Source organism: Alexandromys fortis, unplaced genomic scaffold (assembly GCF_014885135.2).
Source record: "Alexandromys fortis isolate MF-2015 unplaced genomic scaffold, M_Fortis_MF-2015_v1.1 scaffold_92, whole genome shotgun sequence".
Classification (NCBI taxonomy): Eukaryota; Metazoa; Chordata; class Mammalia; order Rodentia; family Cricetidae; genus Alexandromys; species Alexandromys fortis.
Genome location: NW_026067972.1, coordinates 4,612,494 through 4,621,404, shown reverse-complemented (window position 1 = coordinate 4,621,404; position 8,911 = coordinate 4,612,494). Strand labels below are relative to the sequence as shown.

Genomic DNA, 8,911 nt, shown 5'->3' with positions numbered 1-8,911 from the left:
GGAACTCACTCTTTAGACCAGGCTGGCCTCGAACTCACAGAGATCAGCCTGCCTCCGCCGTGCTGGGATTAAAGGTGTGCGCCACGACACCTGGGGTAATGTATGCTCTTAACCACTGAGCAGTTTCTCCAGCCCCTTTCTTGAGGTCTCACTTTCTGGGCCATTACAGAGCAACTAATGACAATGACAATCCTGTGGGAACGTACCCCAAGGCCATTCTAGCCTGTGATCTATCAGGGCGCCATGTGAGAACCAAATTTAAATTGTGACTCCATAGCCTGCTGGCTGGGTGGTCTTGCTTAACCTTGAGGAGTCTCTTCATCCACAGGCTAGACACTGTAATGCCTGCTTGTTGGAGCTTTGTGAAAGTTAATAGCGTATTGAAAACATACCACACAGGTGAGGTTTCTTTCTGTCCTAGGAGCCTCCAATAGGCTCTTTGTTCTCTGCCTGGAAGGCGTATCTCTTCTCTCTCTTCAGGTGGTTAAATTGGCTGCACTGTTTAGTATCCTTCCGTAGACAGCCAGAAGGCGCTCTGCTACTGACTAGTCGAAAGACCTTGATAAGGTTGGCATTAGTTTTATCGTCTCTAAGATGGAGAGAGGGCTCAGCTAGTAAGGCACCTGCTGACCCAGCCTGAGGACCAGGGTTTGAATTCCCAGAACCCACGTGAAATGCCAGGTGTGGTGGCATCTGTAACCTCAGATTGGGAGGGGGTGGGGGGAAAGAGTTGGAGACGATTCCCTAGAGCTCATAGCTCACTGAGCCTTGCTGAATCACTGAGCTCCAGCTTAGGTCAGAGATCCTGCCTCAAAAACTAAGGTGGATGGAATGGGTATGATGGCGTATGCTTTGTTTGTTTGTTTGTTTTGACTTTTGTTTTCCAAGACAGGGTTTCTCTGTGTAATAGTCCTAGCTGTCCTGGAACTCACACTATAGACCAGGCTGGTCTTAAACTCACAGAGATCCTTCTGCCTCTGCCTCCTGAGTGCTGGTATTAAAGGCAGGCACCTACAAGCAAGTTTTTTTTCCTAATTATTCTATTTTTAATTGCTTGTAAGGGGGCAGTTAGTGCACATAACGTAGGTGCCTGCAGAGGCTGGAGGTTGCTGGACTCCCTGAGCTAGAGTAACAGGTCATAGTTACCCTGGTGTGGGTGCTGGGAACCACACTCCAGTCTCCTTTGCAGAGCAGAAGGAACTCTCGGCCTTCTCTGCTGCCTGCCTGTGGATTGTAGAACATCTGCTTGGATCTCCACAGCTACTTTTTCCCAGGGGTGAGGGGAGCAGGGGCTGGCATTGTGCATTTTCATTTATTTCAGAGAAGTCCTAAGTGTATGTTGAGCGTTTCCAAGACAACCCCAACACCTAGCAAACGTGCATCTCGGCATCTGCTCTCTGTCTTTTCTTTTCTTTTTTTTTTTTTTTCCTTTGGTTTTTCGAGACAGGGTTTCTCTGTGATTTTGGAGCCTGTCCTGGAACTAGCTCTTGTAGACCAGGCTGGTCTCGAACTCACAGAGATCCGCCTGCCTCTGCCTCCCAAGTGCTGGGATTAAAGGCGTGCGCCACCACCGCCCGGCTCTCTGTCTTTTCTTATTCAAACTGAAATTGTTCTTGTTTTTGTTATGGTGGGGGTGTAATTTTTTTTTTTTTAAAGCTAGATCTTGGACATTTAAGTTTCATCCTGAGATCTGAATCTTACCTCAGCCTCTATTGCAGCAGGTGATGATTGGCTGCCAGTGGAAGGAGAACATCACCACAATGTCACCAGGTGGGAAGAGTGGTTGGCTGCCCCATCAGGTCACCCTGGTGCGGTGTGCAAAGCAGAACCAATCGTAATGAAGAAAGGGGAAACTCCCACTGGCCAGGGCAGAGGAGTAGCAGGAGAAGGGTGTGGGCCACTTTTCCCGTGGTAGCAAGCTGGAATTGGGGTTTTATCACCAACCTTTCTGTCTTCTTAGGCTCCTTTCCCATCATTTGGCCTGTCTCTCTTTCTGTCTCTCTCTGTGTGTATCTCTCTCTCACACACACCCTGCTTGTTGGTTTCTTTAGCACTCTGTCTGGAATTTGTAGGAAAGAATTTATCACTCTGAGTCCGCAAATTCTCTGCTCTTTTGCCTTCTCTCTGCAGTGTTCAGTGTCTTCGTGTGCTGTTTATATATTATCCTTAGGGGTTTTAGCTGTATCTAGAAGGAAAAGGGGGGGGGTCTCTCATTTTCTCTGGGACTAGACATCCTAGGGTTGTGATTTTCAATTAATACAGTGACCTTTTATCTGGTAACTCAAGTTTCCTAAAACCCTCCCGTTTTTCCTCTGTGTGACGACTCTGCATCCTTGTTAGCTTTGCTCTGGTTTAGATTCCTGTCACTGGCGGGTCTCTGGCTGCAGCGCATCTGTTGATGCCTGCGCTGACAGTTTGCTTGGCTTTGTACCTTGCTTGCACCGTGAGATGCTTCTCCTTTCCTCCTTCCAGATCCCCAAGTTAGTCTTCGGTGGTGTCCACTCAGACTTTCACTTCCGCATTTGAAGTGGTGAGGTTTTTATTTTTATATTTTGATGGCTCAAGTTGAACTCCAGATCACCATCCTACTACCTTGGTCTTCTGAGTATTTGAATTATAGTTGCATGTTGCCGAGATGTTTACATTTAGGAATTACCTGTTGGGGGCTGGAGAGATAGCAGTTAGAAGCGCTTTCTGGTTTTGTTTGTTGTTTTAATGTATCCCTTTGCGAGGTGTAATGGCGCAAGCCTATGATCCCAGCACTTGGGAGACAGAAGCAGGATAACGACACAAATTCAGTGTCAGCCTTGGCTATAGAGCAGATCCCAGGCTAGCCTGGGCTGTGTGGGACCCTGTCTTAAGAACAAAACCAAACCAAACTGCTCTTTCTTTATGGGACAGGATATCTATCTCCACGTGGTCCTAGTTACCACTTCTTCCCTAGACACCAGCTTGGTGTTATCCCTTCAAGGACTTGACTCCCCTCAGTGTTACTGCCCTGCCTCGCCTGTTCCCATCAGTCCCTGTGTAGGCTAGCCTGTTGTGGCCTCTTGGTAGCAGCAGTTCAGAATCAAGAAAGGGAAGAAAGACACTACTTCTTCAGTGGTTTAGTGGGGAGCAAGGTGTTTTGTGGACCCACTAGGCTAAGACGCAGTTGGAGAGACTTCTAGGGTCTCCAGACAGTGCCCGGATGGGTGGGCAGAGGCTGGCCGCTGTGTGCCACCATACTGTCTGCTTCACAAGGGCACCTGGTCAAGTGTACGGGCCGGAGCTAAAGCCAACTTGCTAAACTGGGTACCCTGGTGAAGGTGTAAGTCACAAAACAATCCCACACCAGTTTGGAATTATGATTATAAATAAAAGGGTTATTTATTTAAAGGAAAAACTTTCAGATCACCGTCCTAGACAACAGCCCTCTGCACGACCAGGAAAAGGGGTCTAGTAGCCAGAAGCAGAGTCCTAAGAAAGGGGGAGCTGCAGGGTTACAGCTGCTTTAAAAAGCAGCAGAGACCACGCCCAAGTGGGCTGGTATCTTAAAGGCTATTGGCTGAAGGAGTGGAAGAAGCTCCCGCAGCACCCTGGAGCTATTTCGGCCTAAAGAAATGGAGCTTTATCAGCTCATTTGCACAAAGGCATCTAAGAGTGAATGCCTTTTCCTTTTCATTTATGTGTGTATGTGTATCTGCATGTGTGTACACGATGAGTGGTGGTGCACGTGGAGGCCAAAAGAAGGGACTGGATCCCCTGGAGTTGGAAATACAAGTGATTGTGAGCTACCCAATGTGGGTGCCAGAAACAAACTCAGCTCCGCTGGAAGAGCAGCAAGAGCTCCTAACTGCGGAGCCAGCTCTCCAGCCCCGGGATACCTTTATGTAATCCACATAAAGATGCTGTGCACGCCAGCAGTGGCTCCGGGAAAGGCGGTTTTGCTCCCTGCTAACACTTCCCTCTTGGGAGGCAGGTTGCAGTAGAGTCATGCTGTTTGCTCACAAGAGGACAGGGCCGTCTCTTCGTTCTTGTTAATAGTCCATCTCAGTTGGAATAGGTTGGGCCCCTGGACTGCTCTAAGATTGACAGCTCTCACTGCCAACATACTAGCGAGGTAGGGCACTGTCTAGTTACTTTTCTAGTGCTGTAATAAAACACCATGACCAAGGCAACTTCTAAAAGAAAGCATTTAATTTGGGGCTTACTGTTAGAAAGGGTTAGAGCCCATGACCATCACGGCAGGGAGCATGGCATTAAGCAGGCAGGCATGGTGCTGGAGCAATAGCTGAGAGATCACATCTAGATCCACAAGTTTGAACAGAGACAGCTAACTGGGAATGACATGGGCTTCTGAAACCTCAAAGCCTGCCTCTAGTGACACACACTTCCTCCAACAAGGCCACACCTCCTAATCCTTCCCAAATAGTTCCAACTAGGTTCCAAGCATTCAAATATATAAGCCTGTGGGGGCCAGTTTTATTTACACCACCACAGCCATCTCCTAGGGTGTTGGATCTTGATTCACCATGAAATTTCATACAGTGTGGTATAGCAGCACATTCATCAGCCCTACAGTGACTTTCTTCCTGGGCACCTCCCCCCCATGTCCTGTAGTCCCCACCTACAGGCTCCAGTGTCCTGTGTCCTCTAGTCACTTCAGCAGTGAGCTCAGCTGTGGGGAGCAAGCACCCATCAGAAGAGAATGTCCCTGGATGACTTAAGGAATGTCTCCATAATGTGATTTGGTTGCAGCCATCTTTTTCATGCACAAGATAGATCCCTGCTATTCAGATAAACTCAGACACTCACCATCCGGCTCATCCCCAGGGAGGGTCTGGTGGGTCCAGCTCTGCCCTCCCCTCTTTCTGCAGAGAACCAACAGACTAGAATTTGCCACTGTAGAAAGAGGACTATGGGTAGTGGGGAAAACCACATTAGGAACACAAGAGAGTAACCACAACCTCTAGGGCGTGCATTCCTGGGAGCTGATCTCCCAAACACCAAAGTAAGAGTAAAGGGAATTTTACCAAGAAATAAAAAGGACAGCATAGTAAACGCTGGATCCATTCCTCCGAGTTCAACACTGTCCCCCAAATCTATTACCAGAGGAATGAGATCAAAGTGTACCTGGTGAAGGTCATAAAGACCTAGAATATTTTTTTAACTTGTGGGAATCATTCTCAACCCTATGCAAATGTCCCGATTTCTCCCTCGTTTCCAAGTCATTAAGTCCACTGCATTAGCAAATGATTAAAATTCCAGTGTTATCAAAGAGCATCAAGAAAAGAAATATATGCAGACAGGTTTATGTGAGAGCTAAGAAGGCAACCCTGAAAGGAGATGTGTACTCCAGACCCAAAAAGAAAGGGCAAGGATAGCCGGGTGGTGGTTGTGCACGCCTGTAATTCCAGCACTTGGGAAGCAGAGACAGGCGGATATCTGTGAGTTCGAGGCCAGCCTGGTCTACAGAGAAACTTTGTCTCGAGAAACCAAAAAAAAAAAAAAAAAATGGAAAAAGAAAATGCAAGGGGGTCCCCATTAGTGGACGATTGTAGTAACTGGGACGGTTTGGATAGTATAGAAGACCGAGAATTCTACTAAGAAAGACCTAATGGCCAGGAATGGTGGTGCACGCCTTTCATTCCAGCACTGGGAGTCAGATGCAGGTGGATCTCTGAATTTGAAGCAAGATTGGTCTGTAGAGCTAGTTCCAGGACAGTCAACGCTATGCAGAGAAAAACCTATCTCAAAAACAAAAACACAAGAGATATTGGACTTATTAATTTCCTATCACTGTGACCAAAATGCCCAACAGAATCAACGTAAAGAAGGAAATGCTAATTTTAACTCATAGTTTCAGACCACAGTTGCCTGGTCTCACATGCTTAGCAGAACAACATGGTTGCAGCAGTGTGTGACAGGGGACAGCTGTTCATATCTCTGTGGAAGAGAAAGCGGAGAGCGTGCTGGAACCCGAGGCCAGCCTACAGCAGTTCCCTGCAGACAGTACCTTCAGCTGGGAAATCAGCACTCAAAACACGAGTCTGCAGGGGGCATTTCCCAGTCACACCATAACAGGGATTTCTAGTCCAACTCTGTTCCTAGGACATTATGACTGGGTGACTCATTCTTAAGAACCGAACAGGGACGTCTGCATCTTCGTTCTCGAGTCTGGGGAGTTAAGAGCTGCTGCTTATGATGCCAACACTTGTCCCTGCAGAGCAATAATTCCTTCTCAGGCCTTCGTGCAGTCCTCTAGACAGTGCCTGGTTGGTTCCGGCCTACAGAGCCCAGGAGCACCTCTTGTTGCTATTAGATAATGTTAACTCTGAATTCCTTATCTCAGAAGGCAATCGACAAAGGGCTCCCAGGGTCTTGACTGTCATCAGATACCATTCCTTTCTTATTATTTATTTATTTTAGGGGAGAAGCTGTAGCCAGAGCAGGGACTTGTCACAGAATTCTGGCATAGATGTCATATAGGGTGTTTCTTTGGTTATTGTGACCTTGGGCTCCTTATCCCGCATCCTTGTGAGTACAAGGCACAGCTGTGCTCCCCTACGCCAGCATGGAACAAGCTTATTTCTCCTGCAACATTCTTAAGACTTTGTGGGTCTTAGTTCACCAGAGTCTGTTATTGGACTTTTTATTTTTTTTTAACTCTTTTGGCTCTTTGTGGGGAGCACCACTCAGCTCCCAAATAAATCACATGGATACTTATTATTATTTATAAATGCCCAGCCTTAGCTTGACTTGTTTCTGACCAGCTTTTCTTAATCTGTCTACCTTTTGCCTCTGGGCTTTTAACTTTCTCTATATGTCTTTTCTTTCCTTCTTACTCTGTGTCTGGTTGTGTGGCTGTGTGGCTGGCCCCTTTTCTTGTTCCTTGACACCCTCTTCCCAGAGTTCTCCTACTTATTCTCTTCGCCTACCAGCCCTGCCTACCCTTTTTCCTGCCTGCTATTGGCCATTCAGCTCTTTATGAGACCAATCAGGTGTTTTTTGTCAGGCAAAGTAACACAGCTTCAGAGTTAAACAAACCCAACATAAAAGAATGCAACACATCTTTGCATCATTAAACATATGTTCCACAGCATAAACAAATGTAACATTTTTAATATTCCACAACAAGAGTCCCGATGCTGCAACTACCTTTATTATGGTTCATTAAAAAGAATTTGAATATTAGCCAAACTATTGCATTCTTTTATCTAGTATGGATCTATGTTAAAATCATCCCGCTTTAAAGGGCTTAGGCCCATGATGGGCACTCAGCAAGGCTGAAGGAGTAATTCAGAGCCGAGAGACCCTAAGCTCACTGAACCCTACTTCTCCTTTCTACTGGGTCCCCCAGCATGAGGGGATTTATGAAAGCAGAACTCTATGCCACCCCTCCTTCTGTTCTACTTCAAACCACTGATGTCGTTTGCCCATCCTGCTTCTCAGTGTTTTGTTATGCAGGTATTAAAATTGTCAGTATGCTTGCATTCTGGTACACAAATGAAACATTTTTAATGTCCATGGGGGTTGATCATTCTGAAGACTACTCCGTGTCCTAAATCACTGTAGACATAAAAACTGAAATTTGAAGCAGTAAACTATTCTATTTTGGGAACAATAGTTGTGTGTGCATTCAGGAGGAGCTGGGCATTCTAGGAAGGAAATTGTATAGAAGAGCTCACTATTAAGTCAGGTCTTAGGAGTATTTGAATGCAAAGAAGGTTAATACTATAAAGGGAAGGTATGGGCACTCAGCAGATGACAAATGGCACCCTCACTGCCACCGAGAGAACAAACTTTGAGCTGAAATGGTACTTATGGGAAATAAATTAAAACCTCAGATGTTTTAGTCAGGAAGTCTCATCAGGATGCGACATAGAGCCTCATTATGGGTTATTATATGTTGTCACGAAAACAGGGAGAGACATCTGAGAGGGACAAGGCACAACCTAATAGCAGTCTTGCTCTCTCTGGTTCTGTGTTAATACGGCAACATCTGATGCTGCCCTCTAATCAAAAATGACACTTCTGGATGACAGAGGAGAGGACTGAGTGATTTATATTGAAATCACATCTGTTAGGGCAAACCTCTTCTGAGTACCTTACATATATTTTATTTGCTGATTTATTCATTCGCTCAGAAGTATTTACGGCATGCCAGGAAGACAAAAAACCCAATAAGGTATTGTCTTTTTCAAGGAGGTCCCAAGAATAGACATGCTAGCAAACATGAGTGTGGGGGCGGGGGGCTTTATCTGACAGATGTGCAGGATGCACAGAGGGAGACTGGGAAGGCTTGAGGAAGCAGAAAATAGTTAAAGGGTGAGTTTTCCTATCAGGCAAGGCAGAGGTGGGCAACTGAGGAAGCCTTCCAGTAGGCGGTGAGCACTTAGGCCAAGACTTTGGCTGGGAGAAATTCTGAATCCCATGTGAATCCCAGGGCAGCTGCTTTAATTATTGGTAGGTTATTTACTCTTTGGAGGCTCAGCTTCTTTCTCTGTGGAGTGAGCAGAGCGAGCTGCACTGTTACAGGCAGTTCAAGCTTATGGCTAGAAGCATCACTCACTGCGCTCGCTCCCAAAGCTGGATTTAGATCACTGCCAGGGTGCAGGTGTTCCTGCATTGCTCCCTTTCCGGAGGAAGGAACCCAGAACCGAGGTTCTAGAACTTTCCCTATAATTACACAAGGTAAAAATGTGTGATTGAACTCAGGTGCCCTGGCTCTAGTCTATAATTTTAGCACAAAGCTCATGTCTTTTTTTTTTTTTTTTTTAATGGAATGCTTCATGAATTTTTGTGTCATCCTTGTTCAGGGACCATGCTAATCTTCTCTGTATCTCTCCAGCTTTTTAGTATATGTGAAGCCAAAGCAAATATAGCTCCTGTCTTTTATTTCATGATGTAGCCTGGGTGTTTGGTGGGC

General features: G+C 46.1%; 1 non-coding gene across 1 annotated transcript; it reads right to left on the bottom strand.

Annotated features, from left to right (window-relative positions):
• Positions 1-8,756: 8,756 nt before the first annotated feature.
• On the bottom strand, positions 8,757-8,863 carry LOC126509939 (U6 spliceosomal RNA). The gene has a single exon (XR_007594285.1). It is a non-coding gene; the product is annotated as a U6 spliceosomal RNA (small nuclear RNA).
• Positions 8,864-8,911: the final 48 nt, after the last annotated feature.